Consider the following 15,409-nt stretch of genomic DNA (forward strand, 5'->3'; position numbering starts at 1 on the left):
TTCTCACCACAGGTTAGGAAAGTGCATCATATTATTTCTTTAAATCATAAGTTTTCCTTGGGTAATGACAGTTCCAGCCTGACTATGCGCAGCTCTTAGCACCCAGTTGCTAACTGCTAGTTTTGATTTGTGTCCAGTAGAGATGATTTAGGAAAAAAAGTTTGAGAAGACAGTCACGTTACATCAGTTAGGTCAGACTCTATGAATGGGCTCTGTAAAAGCTCTGCATAGGTAATCTTGCATCCCTGAGTCCTTCCCCCTCTGTCTTCTCCCTTTACCAGTTTTATTTTGTGAAGATACAAGACTTTTTCCCTCCTGCTGAGTGCTGTGTTAACAAATGCAGGAGGCATATATTAATGGTATTCTTTGGAGACCACCTACAGCAATGGGATGAACAATGGGCCTCAAACCATTACTAATTTATAGCCCAGAAATACAGTGTATGAATATTTTTTAAATGTAAAACCATTAGTCACACTTAATAGTTTATTTGAACTAAAACCATATTATTATCCCCTTGTTATTTTACCTGGTATATTTTAGACCACTTATCTCAAGGGTTGCCATAGCTACCTGCTGAGTGCCTTTGACTGGAGTGTTTGCAGTAATCAATGTTAAAGACTTCTTGTAAAAAGAAGTATGTTCTGACTAAAGAGGAACCTGGGCAAAATTGCCCATAATTGTATTCTTTCCCTCAGTGCTGCAGCTGTCCGGTGATTGATAGCTTGGTCCCCTCACTGGTCCTGAAGAGGTAACCTCAAGACAGTCCTTAGGATTCATCATAAAACCACACCAAAATGAAGGTTTTGAAGGACCTCTGGCTCAAAGTGGGTCCAGTCAGGCTTATGGCTTTGTCAAGGCAGGTGTTGGAGGTCTTCAGGTACAGAGAGCACGTAAAGAAGCCAGAACTGGGTTCTTTCCACTGATGCCCAGTGCCAAGTCAAGATGCAAAGGGCACAGACTGGAACATGGGAGGCTCTCTTTCACCATCAAGAAGCATTTCTGTGCTGTGTGGGTGCTGGAGCACTGGCACAGTACTGACTCCAAGAGCCCAGTCCAGAGGATGTTCATTACTCACTTTGCAAAACTGCCATCCCTTTTTTCTCCTGCTCCCACTGCTTCAGCCACTCCTGCACTGAGATTTCCCTGTGCTATGTGAGCAGAGGTCCTTTTTCCTAGATAACTCAGTGCATCACATTGTGCATGCTATGATGTCCTGAAACGCAATATCACAGTTCAGGGACCCGGAGGTAGCAATAACTGACCCTAAATCCTCCAAGGCAGCGAGAAGTGAGGCACATCAACTCTTCAAATCATTCAGAGCAGTCTTGGTCTGTAATACTCAACAAGCCTCCAGCAGAGAAATGGATCAAGAACTACAGAGCTGCTCTCTCTGCAAAGTGTTCAGAAATGAACCATTTGTTCCATTCAGCCTTTTAGTGAAGAAGAAGGGGGGGAAAAAAAAGGAAAGAAAGAAAAGAAATGAAGTAAAAATATATATATATAAAATAAAAACTCCTCTGCAGACATTGTGTATTTATGGAGCCTGGGACATTAATAAGGCAGAAAAACCTTTTCTGCTCTAAAAATCTGCAGCACATTTGTCTCCCTCCCACGTAACTCAGCCTATGTACCAGAAGCAAACCAGCTCCTGTGAGCCATCCTCTCTGCAGTTCAGCAGCCCCAGCCACCTCTCCAGAATTGCAGTCCTCTACCATTCTGGTCTCTAGACTGCCTGAAATACCACTTTCCTCAGGCTTCTTAGGTTACTTGCTTTAAAATTAATCTGACAAGCACTACAGTGAATTACTCCTTGAAGTGAGCTTTTTTTGGAAAGTTAAATGCCAGCTTTTCCCAGTGCCCACTTCAGCACTGGCTTCAGAAGAGTTATGTCATTCCCCCACATCAAGGTAAAAAGCTAATAATCCTTGTTAAGTGAACCGCTGTCATAGAGCCCATCTGAGGAATTGCCCCCATAAAGAAATGATGGCGCGCTGCCCAGGCATTGTGAAGGTCTATGTCCTTTTTGGACCTTTCTGTGGGATGCAGGGTCCCAGCACAAGGGATAAGCCCAGCGTGCACCCCAAGCAGAACCTTCAGAACACTGCCACATCCCCTTGTTTGGCTGCTCAAGGCTCAGAGCAGCCAAAGGCCCAAACCTACACAATGCTGGGTTTACCAAAGTGTCCATTGACCTGGTTCTTTATTCTGCAGCCTGCTTGAAGAAGAACTGTGTACTCCGTGCTAAGTGGCTCAGAGTAGGTCTTTAAGTCTTTCCATTCCCTGTTTGCCCAAAGGGCCCAGTCTGCAATCCAGCCCAGGACATGACAGTTCTAGTCTCCTCACCTCACTTCATGAAAGCAAAGGCTGTCCCAGATGCAACCTGGGAAGGTGACTCTTCTTGGCTTGCCCCAAAGCATGTTGCTTCACTCACTCACTAGGAAGAGTGCCTTAATGGGATTATGTGGAAAGGATGACACATAGCAGGAGAAAGGCTTTCAGCACGTGCTTAGAGATGCAATTTGTCTTGTCAGAAACAGAATCTGCACTACTGTATCTCTGAGCTCCACAGCTGAAATGCTGTTGTACAATGTGCAAAATCCAATTAGCTATGGCGGAAAGTTAACTGCAACAGGCTCTGAACTGGCCTTCTCCTTCAAAAGGAGGTGGGTGAAGAAGACCTCAGAACAAAGCATTTGCCAGCAGAAAGGTGATGGTTAATATACAGTACCAATGCAGGAAGGCAAGGTTGGACTGCCTTTTGTTAACCACGTTAAAGAATTGCCTTCAAAATCCAGGAGTAATAAATCAATAAATGAACAAGTCACTAATTTTTTCCTTACTCCACACCCCATGACGCATTGCAGGTACTTTCCACTTTTGCATTGTGGTCTTCTTAGCAAATTCATGGTAAGTGGAAGAGAGCAGTGTAAGGGGATTTCTGAGTAATTACAGCGTTGATAATATAACATGTGACCAAATAGTGAGCTGCAGAAGAGAATAATAGAGTAACAATTAATACATTCACAAGTGTTCTCTCTCACACCATCCCAAGGACAATAGGGTTAGGATTCGGTGATGAGCCTCGGGTAAAACTCAGTGGTGCTTGCACATAACAAGAGTACTTCATCAAAATAAATCAAGTCCTTGCAGACACCCAAGGTCAGGATGGACAGGGATCTGAGCTCCTGATAGAGCAGCAGGCATCCCTGTTCACAGCAGGGGAGTTAGACTAGGTGATCTTTAAGGGTCCCTTCCAACTCAAATGATTCTGTGATTCTAAGAGTCAGTGGAGAATACAGTACATTTGTTCCTCTCGCAAAAATATGTATCTTGGATTCCCAAAGAAAAGTTCTTTTCACAGTTCAGAAATAACCAAGCTGCTCTCAGGCACTGAGAGCATAAATCAAGTTTTCTCCACTTCCAGGGCCTATACTCTGAAACAGTTGGATCTGATAGCTAATCCTTAAAGTAACCTTATGAATTTTTCTTAGGGCACATAATTATGAGTACTGGAAGATAAATAAATAAATAAATAAATAAATAAATAAATAAATAAATAAATAAATAAAGAGAAAGGACTTTGGAGTGAAACAGAGGGCAACTACAACAAGCAAGACCCGCCTTTGGTAAACTGCCAAGTGATATTACCATTACAGTGATCTGGAGCCCATTAGTAGCAAGCAAATCCCCCACTATAGCCTCAGCGTCATCTGCTTTTGTTCCACCTGTTGGCTTCCAAGGACAGCCACACATCAGAGCAACTTGCAAAAATTATGATGGAGGGAGGCATAATGAGCTATAAGGAGACGATAGACAGGCATGTTTTTCTGCAATGCTTTCCTGGGAGATAAAACAGTAGAATTCAGTGGGACTTACCTTGAGACTCATGTAAAACTCTTCTGTCTTTGACTTCTGGAGAACACTGGGCATAAATTCTCCCTATAGGACTCACCAAGGAGTGGATGAAGAAAGGTGAGTATTAGGCTTTGGTATGTATTTGCATCACTGCAAATAACACTCTCCAGTGTCCTAAGGTAGAGATAAGGCATCTGAAGAATTAAAGAGATAGAGAACCATACACATGCCCCATTGACCTGCTGTAGGGCAGCACTTCTCTCCCAGGAAAGGCATCAGCTCTAGATCTCCCACGTCTCAGTCTGCAGCCACTATTTTTTGCACATTACACATTTTTGTTTTGTTTGGCATTGACTGAACAACTTTTCTCCATCATCCATGGAATTATCCTTCAGGTAGTTGGAAGGGCCAATAACCTGGCACACAGAAGCTGATGAATGTTAACAACCCCTACTGTCATGAATACTCCACTATTCGCTTGTCACAAGAAGTAGGACAGAAGCTTATGGAAAAATGGTCTTTAGAGTGCAACAATTTCAGGTATCTAAACACTTGTGAATACACGTATTAAGCATTTTATAAGTATTTATGCATCAGTTATTGCAAAACAGCAAAGTTTTATTTCCTATACAAAGGGAAGAAAAGAAATCTGTTCAGCCTATGATAAGCACCTCCTTTATCACATGAAAACAGAGCCATAGGAAAGATTGTAAATTTCAAACATCTTAACCGTAACATAACACTCGAATCTCTTTAGTTGATAACAGAAATGGTTTTTGGCATGAATATCTATTTTAAATCTGTTTATGTCACGCTTCATGGGAAGGTCAGAATTACTGTTAAGCTCAAAACATTTTTCAAAGTACAATTATCTTGACTCTCAGATCAAGGAAGGATCAAGTTCCTATTCTAGGTTCCATCCAGGGTTCAAATTTATTTTGTTTTGTTTTTAAGAGAAAAAACCTTGGTACCTCATAAATTATATGGGAAGCTACATTGAAGAGACCTCCTCACTAACACTAATTCTCTGAGGCTTCCCAAGAGAGGTCTCCAAATACCACGTGAAACATTTGTTGATTTTTGTGGGTTTTTTTTCCCCCCCTTCTTCTGATTCATCTGCTATTCTTATTGCCATGTTCTCTCAGTTTAGCTCAGAGACTCACGTCTCTCCTTTAGCAGGCGCTTCCCTGGAGGCAGTGGGAAGCAGATTAAAAAACAGACTAACCAATCTCACAAATGCAACAGTCACACAAAAATCATCGTTTTCCTACACCTTGGAGCTTGCCGTTTCCCCCCTCATTTGCACTAGCTTCTCAAGCCTGTTTGTCGACATCTTTCCAGCGATCCGATGCTCTCTGTGAGCAGATGGCATCAAGCTCTGAAATCTTACACATGCCACGTTACATTAAGCCCTGGCTGACTGGAAGCTATTCCCAGCATGATATTATTGACTTTCTTAGCAGAGAGAGATCTTTGGACTCTTTCAGGCTGTTGTGTTAGCAGAAACGAGCAAACTCATAAGCCAGATTTTCTTGGATGTTAATCTATTTATACAGTGTGTATCTCAACATCTTATTTCTTAGAAGCACAGTTCAGAGGAAAACAAAACCTGTTTGTTTGTTAATTCTAAGCCTGTTCTTCCATCCATTCAGAGCGCTGTTGGCTTTCTCCTCTCATTACTTTCAGAAAGATTCTTCCTACCCCACTTTCTATCTCCCCTCCCAGCCAAGTCCTTTCCCTGGCAGCCCTCTGCCTCTCTCCCCCTTAACCCCAGCAGACAACACAACTTGGTGTGATTTTCAGAGCCCTCAGCTCCCTTACCTCCATCCAACCCAGCCTTTGTATAGGAGCTTCCACTTATTCTACCAGCACTGTACAGTTAAGTACCTCACAGAAGTTGGAAGGGAAATCTGGAGATCATCTAGTTCATCCCTGAGTTCCTCATCTCCATGAGTTCCTCACTCTTGCATTTGGGAATAAGAAAGGTTTTTCACTTCCATCGAGTGGAGTTTGCACATAGCACACTAAAAATTGCTCTGTGCTGCTGCAACAGAAGCTGCAAACAGATGCACCAGCTTGCACAGAAGAGTACACAGAAAGGAGCTGGGAAATGTGTACTTGGCCATGGGGGTGATGTATAGCACAGTCCAACACCAACCACTGCAAGTGCTCCCAAGGAAGGATTCAGAGCTACGGACCTGGGTCTCTCATGGAGGCTGGAATAAGAGAGATGATCCTCTTGCTTCCAGGAGGCGTATGCTTGTAGCTCCCGCACTGGAGAGCTGCAGTGGATGGCTGTGATGGCAAAGGTGAGGAGTTACCTTTTATATGAGAAAGAAGCATTAATATGCAAAGCTCTGTTTGCTCTACCTGACCCTGTTTTGGGAATTGGCCTAGATGGTCTTCAGAGGCACGGTCTGTGATTCTGTGAGCCATCAGCACTAATTTCTCGCTATTTGCCTAACAGAAAGGCTGTACGCAGAAACCATTCTTAGCTTCTCCCCAGACGCAGCATGTAGAAATGTAAATATTTTCTCCCATTATTCATAGGCTTTTCCTTCTCTTCATCTCTCTGCTCAGAAAGGGAGAAAAATTAAAGAACAAACTGTACCTGCTGAAAAAGAGGACTCTGGGGGACACATTAACTAACCAAACCTGAGCATATCACATGGCGTTCTGCAAATGATGTACATGTTCAGTTAATTTGATCAACCTAAAAACGCTGTTACACAATACAAAGGTGAGGCCTGAATACCTTGTTTTTAATAACCATGCCATGTGGAAACAATTCTGTCTATTAGCTACACAAATTAAACACCTATAGTTCTACATAAGAGTGTTTGGAAGTCACTTTTGGTGGTGTTTTCTGCGGTATTTCTGATACTGTATTCCTTGCCTAGCAGATGTTAATATGGGTCTAGAGGGCCACAGGTGTTATTTAAAGGTTGTTCTTTGTTGTTTTGTCCATTGGCCTTGCATATGTCTCCCCATTGTGCATGAAGCATGTTACAGCAATTCTAACTTTACAGAGTCAAATAAAAACAAAAATATATTCAAGTAAATTCCTGATTACTCCTGATCAACTTTATGTCCTCCACATGTCTGGAAATGGTTTCCAGGATTAATTGCTCCACTACCTTTCCAGGCATCAAGATGAGGCTGATGAGCCTGTAGTTCCTCTGATCTTTCTTTGTGCTCTTCTTGAAAACAACAGTGATTTTTGCTTTCTTCCAGTCCTCAGTTGCACCATATTGGAGCTGACCTTAAGAACAGGTGACCAAACTGCCAGGAGGGAGTGCAGAGTTTGCAGGGCCTGTTTGTGTGCTCAGGACCTGACTAGGAACAAGAGAAAGAAACCATGTGAACTACGTGCACTCAACCAAGTAGGAGTTGCTCTACAGAGATGAAAGTGAACCCAAATCTCTTGAATCCTAATCTCTGTGCCTTGCCTAGAATCACAAAACCGTTAAGGTAGGAAGAGACCACTAAGATCATCACGTCTGACCACCAACACATCCCCACCTCGCCTACTGACCACGTCCCTCAGTGCCACATCTCCACATTTCTTGAACACCTCAAGGGATGGTGCCTCCATCACCTCCCTGAGCAGCAGTGCCTCACCACTCTTGCTAAGAAGAAATATTTCCTCATATCCAACCTGAACTTCCCCTGGCACAACTTGGGGCCATTCCTTCTCATTCCATCCCTGCTGCCACAGTCAAGTTGTACAGGTTAGAGAGAATAAAAATAATGGTTCTTAAATGAAAGAAGCCCCAGGAAAATTTTACCTCACTTGTCTTGCCCCATCTCTTCCCAGAGGGGTGAAATTATAATACTTCTAATAGACAGAATCAAACTCTGATAGTACTTTGAAGTTTCTTTACTATTACTGTACCAAAAAGAAAAGTGTGTGAACTTCAAAAAGAGAAGACTGCAGGGCTGGGGGACCTAATTGGAGACAGATGGTCAGATGTGGCTCTTGAAAGATTGAAGATCAGTTAAAAACATCATTCATGTATCTCAAAATTGCCTGAAATGCTGAAAAAGAAAAACCATGTCTTCCATTGTCCGTTCTTTCAATCCACCCGCAGTCTCCAGCAGTGAAGCACAACACAGCCCAGCAAATATGACTGTTATCATTACTAGCAGTTCTTCTGACCTGAAAAACCCAGATGCTTCTCTCAGTGCATGGCATCAAGGCTGCCTCCATCATGCCTCACAGTAGCCTTTGCACTGAATTTGAGTCTTCTCCAGCTTGAAGTTAACATAAGGCCACTGCTTCAGGCCTCCCATTTTTCATTTGCTGTCACATGAGCTCTCTCTCTCCCAGGGATTTCGAAAACTTTCCCACTTAAATAAAAGCAAGCACAGCCTAAGGACATTGTGTGGCTTTCTGGGTCTCGGAAACCAATTAGGCACAAGTCTGAACACTGGCTTTTCATTTAGTAATAAATTCTCCCTGCACTTCTGCACATTGGTTCTCCTGAACGTAACCTTTACTAACTTGGTCCTGGAATAGGAAAAACACTTCAAGAGCATTTGGCACGAGCCCAGAAGCCTCCTGTGAGATGTATTCAGCCTCTGGGACTGTTCTGCTAGGCCTGTCAACCTCTAGTGCTCTGTGCAAAGAGCTCTTCCCAGAGAGCACAACCCCAAAGCAGGGCATGGGTTTTGGCTCACTGCCTGGACCTCCTCCTCAGCAAAGTTGGACCTTTGTCAGCTTGAGCCTCACCACCACCACAGCCTGAAGGGTCTGCCTGATATTTGCACATCATGAAAGAGGTGACACCAGGCCAGTGTTGTCTCACTATCCACCAGCCAAGAGAAGGCACTTCCCAAGGGTTTTAAGCCCCAGCCCTGTGGGCAATGCAACCTACAGGGAAGCTGTGATTGCCCCTATCACTGATCACCCCCATAACCTCCATGTCCTGGTTACCCTTTGGGATCTAACACTGATCACAGTGCCAGCACTGCATTGAGGCAACCATGATGGAGACTTACTGCTCCCAAGGAAGTTTGGGGCAGTTCTCTGCTCCCAGCTCACTGCTGCTGCATGCAGATAAATCCCATCCTGGACCAGGAATGCACTGCTGCCAACAAGTGATTCCAAAATGAACAGTCCTTATTACACCCAGCCACAGAGCCAATGAGAGAGAATGCTATGACAAAGTTTAGACTGATCAGGAGACAGCATGGTGTCCAGCTGCAGGAGGGCAGGCTCCCCACCAGCACAACCATGCAGGCAGCTGCCTGACACCCCCACTCCTGCAGTAACCCCTGGGAGCACAGACCTTCACTGCTGCTAACAGTACTGATCTTTCATGCTGTGAATGGGCCAGTCAATCTTGAGCTAATGTGGCTTGTTCAACCAGCAGCTGTCACTCTGATGAAGCAGCTCAGCTGGCATCCTGAAAGATTCACAGCCAGCATCTCATTATTTACCTGCCCCATTTCAGGGAGCTAGCCCAAAGGTCCCAGGTAATAAGTCTGCGTTACAAATCTCATAACACAACAGACAAGCCTTACCTCAGAATCCCTGCCCATTTCAAAGACCTTTTTCCTACACCTGATATTTTCTGTGCACGTTCTGTACTCACTTCTTCCTTCTCCTGGATTTAACAGAAGGCAATTGTGCTCCAACCCAGAAATTCAGAAGCAGCAGCTTCTGATGGAGCTGTAGGCATCCCTGTTCATTGCAGGGGAGTTGGACTAGATGACCTTTAAGAGTCCCTTCCAACTCCAACAATTCTATGAGCAAAACGTATTTGGATGCGTAGAGTTTGTATGACTTTTCCTGACAGGGATACTGTACCAACCTGTGTGATGGTAGTGCCTCTGCTATCCAAGATTTCTGTCTCTCTCATCCTTCAGTGTCTTCCTTTTGTTTTGAGACTCCCTGCCATCAGACTTCCAACAGTGTGAATTTCTTCCCAAACACAGCTGTCATGCTCCTTTTTGAAGCTCCTGTTAAGATGTAACATGGCTCTGAATTTTTCTTTTGGGGGTGGGGGTTAATCATCAGATTTCAGATCTTTGCTATTAAAATCCAGCAGATAACAAATGAATCAAGATAATGAGACAAGACTGTCACTTTGTAGGGAATCAATGTCATGGTGTTTTAGAAGCAAAATCCATTTACAACTACATTACAAGAAAGAACATATCTAGGCCACTTCTAGGCTGTCATATAATCATAGAGTCATTAAGGTTGGAAAAGACCACTAAGATCATCATGCCCAATTGCTGACCCATCACCACCATGCCCACTACACTATATCCCTAAAAGCTGAGGTAGCTTTCTATGTGGTCTTTGTGCCTATAGCAGCCTGGGATGTCACCTCTGAGCCAACTGGGATGCACACGGCATGGAACTCTACCAGCTCATCCCTGCAGAAAGCCAAAATATGTTTTGGTTTCATCAGCCACCAGAAACAGAGTTCACAATCCCACAGTCAGTGAGACAATACATTCTCAGGATGCTCCACTTTTTCCCTGTAGCACAATATATGTGTCTCATAGCATGATTTTGGCTGGAGTTCCCTTTCCTGGGGGCTGGTGCAAGATGTTGTACAATCTGGGATCCAAGAGGCCGAGTGAAGGCAGAAGTGGTGGCTCTCAACCTGCTGGGCACCGGCTGCCTCTGTTACACAGACACAAGGTGACAAGCAGAGAAAAGTCTTTTTTTCCTTCTTTTCCTCATTCCCAAGGGTAACAACCATTTCAAGGCATCTAAAAGCAAGCCAGCCTCACAACCCCTGGCTGGCTGTGGGTCAGCAAGCATGTCCCTCTAGCAAACCTGCCTGAACCCCAGCACAGACCCATAGAAAACAAGAACCCTAGAGAGATGTTTGGGTCAGCTGTCAGCACCAGTAGGGTTCAAACACCTCTCCCTTCCCTGTGCTTTGCTCTAATAACTCTACAAAAGCAGCACAGTGGAAGCCTTACTGCAGGATCATGGGGTGCAAGGTTTGTCAGGAGGGACCATGTCACAGTTGCTCACCAACATTCATGTCAAATTCAGGACAGAGCTCCTGTCCTATAGGTCGGCTCACATATACAGTCTGTTGACCCGGATCAGAGCCTACAGAAGGACCCAGACTTCACACAGATGAACCAATTTAAGGAGGAAAGCCCAGATTGGTTGTCACCACTTGTGTCACTGTTTGAGGACCAGGGTGCCAAATTTTCTCCCTGTTCTGGCAAAGCTGTCACAGCACCAACAGCCCACTTACGTCCTGTGCACTTTCTCACTGCTAACTGAATGGTGAATGATGCTGCTTGCTTTTCTAGAAAACATTCATGGCCCTCACACTTCCTTCTCCCAGGGCTTTGCACTGCAGCTGAATTTAGATCAGCTGCCTGCCACGATCGATGAGTCAAACTAACCACTGCCATCCCCCTGGGCTTCCCTGCTGTCAGCCCGCTGGCTGCAAGGGAGTCTCCTTAGGCCAGATGCTGATGTTTTTATTCATGGCCATTTCCTCTCCCTGCAGTCAGCCGTGAGCATGGAATAATACCCACTTCTGCATCTGCACCTCCAGCAGCACCCGACTTGCCAACAGTCTGTAGGCAACCTTGCAGTCCCACAGAAAGCTCAGTCCAGCTTTTCACTTCCCTATTTCCCACATTCTCCTATACTTGATGGCTTGCTGGACACAGCCAGAGGCAGCAATAAAAGCAGGGACCCTACAGGAAGCCCTCCTGCCAGCAGAAAAGACCATATCTACAATATCATCCATGCACAGACACAAAAGGTTGGAATGCTAGTGCTGTCCCTCTGCTTTGGCATGGAAAAAGTGACAGTCCCAGCAAACCCTGGGCAATGGGGATGACGTTGGCAAATGAACACCTCTTTGACTTTTGGTGACCCCAGTCAATACCCAACACCTAGAATTTTAAGAGCCACTATATAACCAGCGAGTAAAAATAACTCCTTTAAGGTCTATTACCATGAAAAACGTGAAGGTGGTTTATTGACTGGTAATTAAAATCATAGCCCTTTTGGTAGCATATGGCAACTAAGGAACAGCACTTTGCTAAGGGTACAGAGGTCAAACTGCACTGGTAATAGCTGAATTTTACCTCCTTGGGAACGCACAATAAAAGATTCAGATCTTATAGCCGATCTTTGTAAAAGATGTTGGTAATCAAAAGTCAGCATGGAATTGTATCAAACGTTAATTTTAAAGCTGCTAATATTTAAAAGCCTTCTTTCACGCCTGTCAGTTTTATTCTGTTATGTTTTACTCGTCTCATTTTAATGATCTGATGAGGAAATTGAGATGGAAATTACCCAGAGCCTCTCTTGAAGTTCGCTCAATGTGACTATCAAAAAGCTGCTCTGTGCTGTGTACATACATGTCAGAGGGATTTGGGGGGTGTTATTGTTCTCAGTGTGGAGAGATGAAAAGATGAAAAAGCGAACTGCCAGAGGAAAGAAAGATGACATTAATAACTGCTGTTTGCAGTGCCATGGCCAGTGTGAACCAGGAGTGTGTAAATCAGTACCAGCCCACACCAAAGGCCATTGGCAGCTCTGCAGAGATCCCCCAGCTGTAGAATGGAAGGGGAAGGTCATAGGTTCAAACAGAGCCACTGCTTCTTGACAAAGCTGTAATAGCCACCAGGCTCGGCTCTTTGGGTCCTGAGCCTCATTCCAGCTGTGCTTTTCAAGGAGTCCACCCCCCAGACCTCCACAGGGAGAAGAGATTCCTCTGCCCTACAGCCCCCCTGCCATCCCTGTGAGGATCCTCCTGGTTTTGTGAGGGAATGGATTCTGCCACAATCTGTGAAAGAGAATTCTCTGCAGTCATCTCATTTAAGCCTTCCCAAATGAATTTTTACTTTTACTAGGTAAAGCTTCCTCAGGACGCTGACAGAAAACTCCAGCTCCTGCATTTGCAAAGCTGAGGTATTGCTACCCATAAAAAAAAGTAGATGGCAATTACTAAGGAATTACATTTAGACCAAAAATGACTGAATTTTTTACCCTTCGTATGTGCACAGCATAAAATGCAGTACTACAGAAGTTTAAGAAGAAGGAAAAGAAACTTCTCTTTCTTTTTGATGATGGAGTCAGGAACAAGCCAAGCTCAAATAACAACAGAAATGTGAAGCTATAAGTGATGGGAACAGAGCTCAGGCAAAGTAACAGAGCAGCTCAGCAATGCAAATAGATCAGAAATGACCAGACACTAAACGAGGACACCAGGCTGGGGAAGATCTTGTTGGAGAACTGCCTGCCATTAAGTTCTACGCCATCAGGCTTCATCCCAAATTCACCAATGTTCTTCCCTCTGATGTGCCCAGACTTTGGCTGGAAGCCTTGCTGCAGTTCTGAGCTCCCTGCTTTGCCCATGGAGTGTAATTCATGTGAAACAGCCCATGAAGAGCAGACGAGGTTACCAAGCCTAAAAGTACACCCAGGTGCATATGGGCCACTCAACCAAAATCAGTTGTCCTGGTGTAAAAGTACTCTCACGCCTTATAGCCGCATTTCTACCTGTGGGCACTGCACTGTAACCAATATAGCGAATCAAGCAGTGGTATGCGCCCACACAGCACAGCTTAGGCTGTCCTGGACTATTTCCAGACTGATAACTCCAGCTTTATACTCTGCGTGGATTCTTTTCATGCAGCAATGCTAAAATACAGCATAAGTATAAATATATATATGTATATATACTTAAGTATCTAAAAAGCTGGGACGTTTTTAATTACGTTTCCCACAAGCTACCTTTGAATTTGTACTCTCAGAAAACCTCATGCAAATACTGGAGAAATAAGAATATTGGTTTAAAATGAGAATGGTTTCCTGGTTAGCAGTAGCAGTGCAACAACTTGCTCCCAATATGCACATGTGTTTGGAAAATCAAGCACTATCCATAACCAAAGAAAGACTGCACAAATGGCCTTAAATCTTCCTCCTTGACTAACTCGGGACATTGAGTGACCTTGTATCCACTCACCCTGTTCAATGCCCACACGAAGCCATTCACTGAATGATAACTTCCAACGCATCTGGCAACCTCTGGCTCAGGCTCCCAGCTGGGAGAGCTGAGTGGGAGTCAGCTTTATCCTCGCTGCTCAATGGGTTCAAGAGAACTCTTCATTTTGCCCAGAACAAAATGCTCTAGCTCAGAGAAATGACGTAGCACCCATTTGATAAGGAGTAGGGCACAAAAGGCCACATGAACTACAAATGAGCCACAAAAATATGCTTTGCTATCAGCCCATTACTTCCCTAAAAAACACCCATTCTTACACCGTTATTGTGAGATTCATGGAAATCATCCATAAGGGAACAACACCCACTGCTGCAGTGGAAAAACAGCAAGAGGGCATGAAGGTCCCCCGGTTACCCTTCTCAGGAAGGTCCTGGATTTGTTTGCGTTTTGTTTTGCAGGAGGAAGAGATGCTTACGTGTCACGGGTACATAGGTCTGTTTAGCTGATACAGTAGGATATGGGACCACAGTTTCTAAGAAGGCAGCTGTATTGCCACATGGACGCATCTGACAGTGATGCAGTGGTGCTGGCATCCACTACTTTCCCTCCAGTAAGAGTGAGTTGCTCCTTGAGATCTGGGACACTGGCATGACAGCAAGACAAAGGTCCTCATCAACCAGGGTGCTGCCCCACTGTGCCTGAGCATGGAACGTGCCCAACTACACTGAACGTGCCCAAAATACACACTGAACACACACAGCATCTCTGCAACCTTTCCCTCACTGCTCCCCAGCTACCCAAGGTGAACCAACCCAGGTCCATCTCCCAGGACCTCCCCTCTGCTCTCTGCACCAGACCTCTGATTTCTTCCCTAAATCAGCACTCAAGAGTTCTCCTCCATTCCTATTCACAGCCTCATGCAGATTCTTTCAAATCCCTGCTCCTTAGCTCCCCTGCAGTGGAACAGCTCTTCTGCTTGTCCCGGGGCCAGGCTGGCCCCCCTTGCCTCTGGGCATTTCTATATTGACTGGATATTGCTTGGGAGAAGGTTTTCAAGCCTAATCCAGTGTCACTGCAATCAGCAGGAGTTGTCAACGTGTCCACACACTCTGCAACTGCTAATAGCAGTGCTCAGCTCATTGTACAGGGTTTTTGTGTGACAGGACTGACATGTAAGACATCCCAGCAGCTTGACAGCTGGCTGTTCAGTTCCCAAAAGCCCCTCATTAACAGGTGCATTTTCTGAAGAAGAAAATGAAATATATCCAACATAAAGCAAAAAGCTTTCCTATTCTCACACATACACAAGAGCCCATCATGAATTAGCTGTCAGTACTCAGCTGCTTCTCTTGTTTAAACAGAGCAACAGAAGACATAATAAAATAAAATTAAATAGGTGTTGAGTTACAGGTCACAGGCTGTTAATCAAGAGAAAGCCCTCTTAGTTACTGACTCCAGCTTTCTTGCAGGTCTGCGGAATTTAGCAGCACGGTCCCAGTGCTGAGGTCAGGCAACCACTCCAAGCTATTGGAGATGATTTACCATTTGATGCTAATTGGATCTCAAGGAAGCTCTAAGATGGAAAACACATTTGTGCCACGAGG

This window comes from Coturnix japonica, chromosome 3, assembly GCF_001577835.2.
Source record: "Coturnix japonica isolate 7356 chromosome 3, Coturnix japonica 2.1, whole genome shotgun sequence".
Taxonomy (NCBI): Eukaryota; Metazoa; Chordata; class Aves; order Galliformes; family Phasianidae; genus Coturnix; species Coturnix japonica.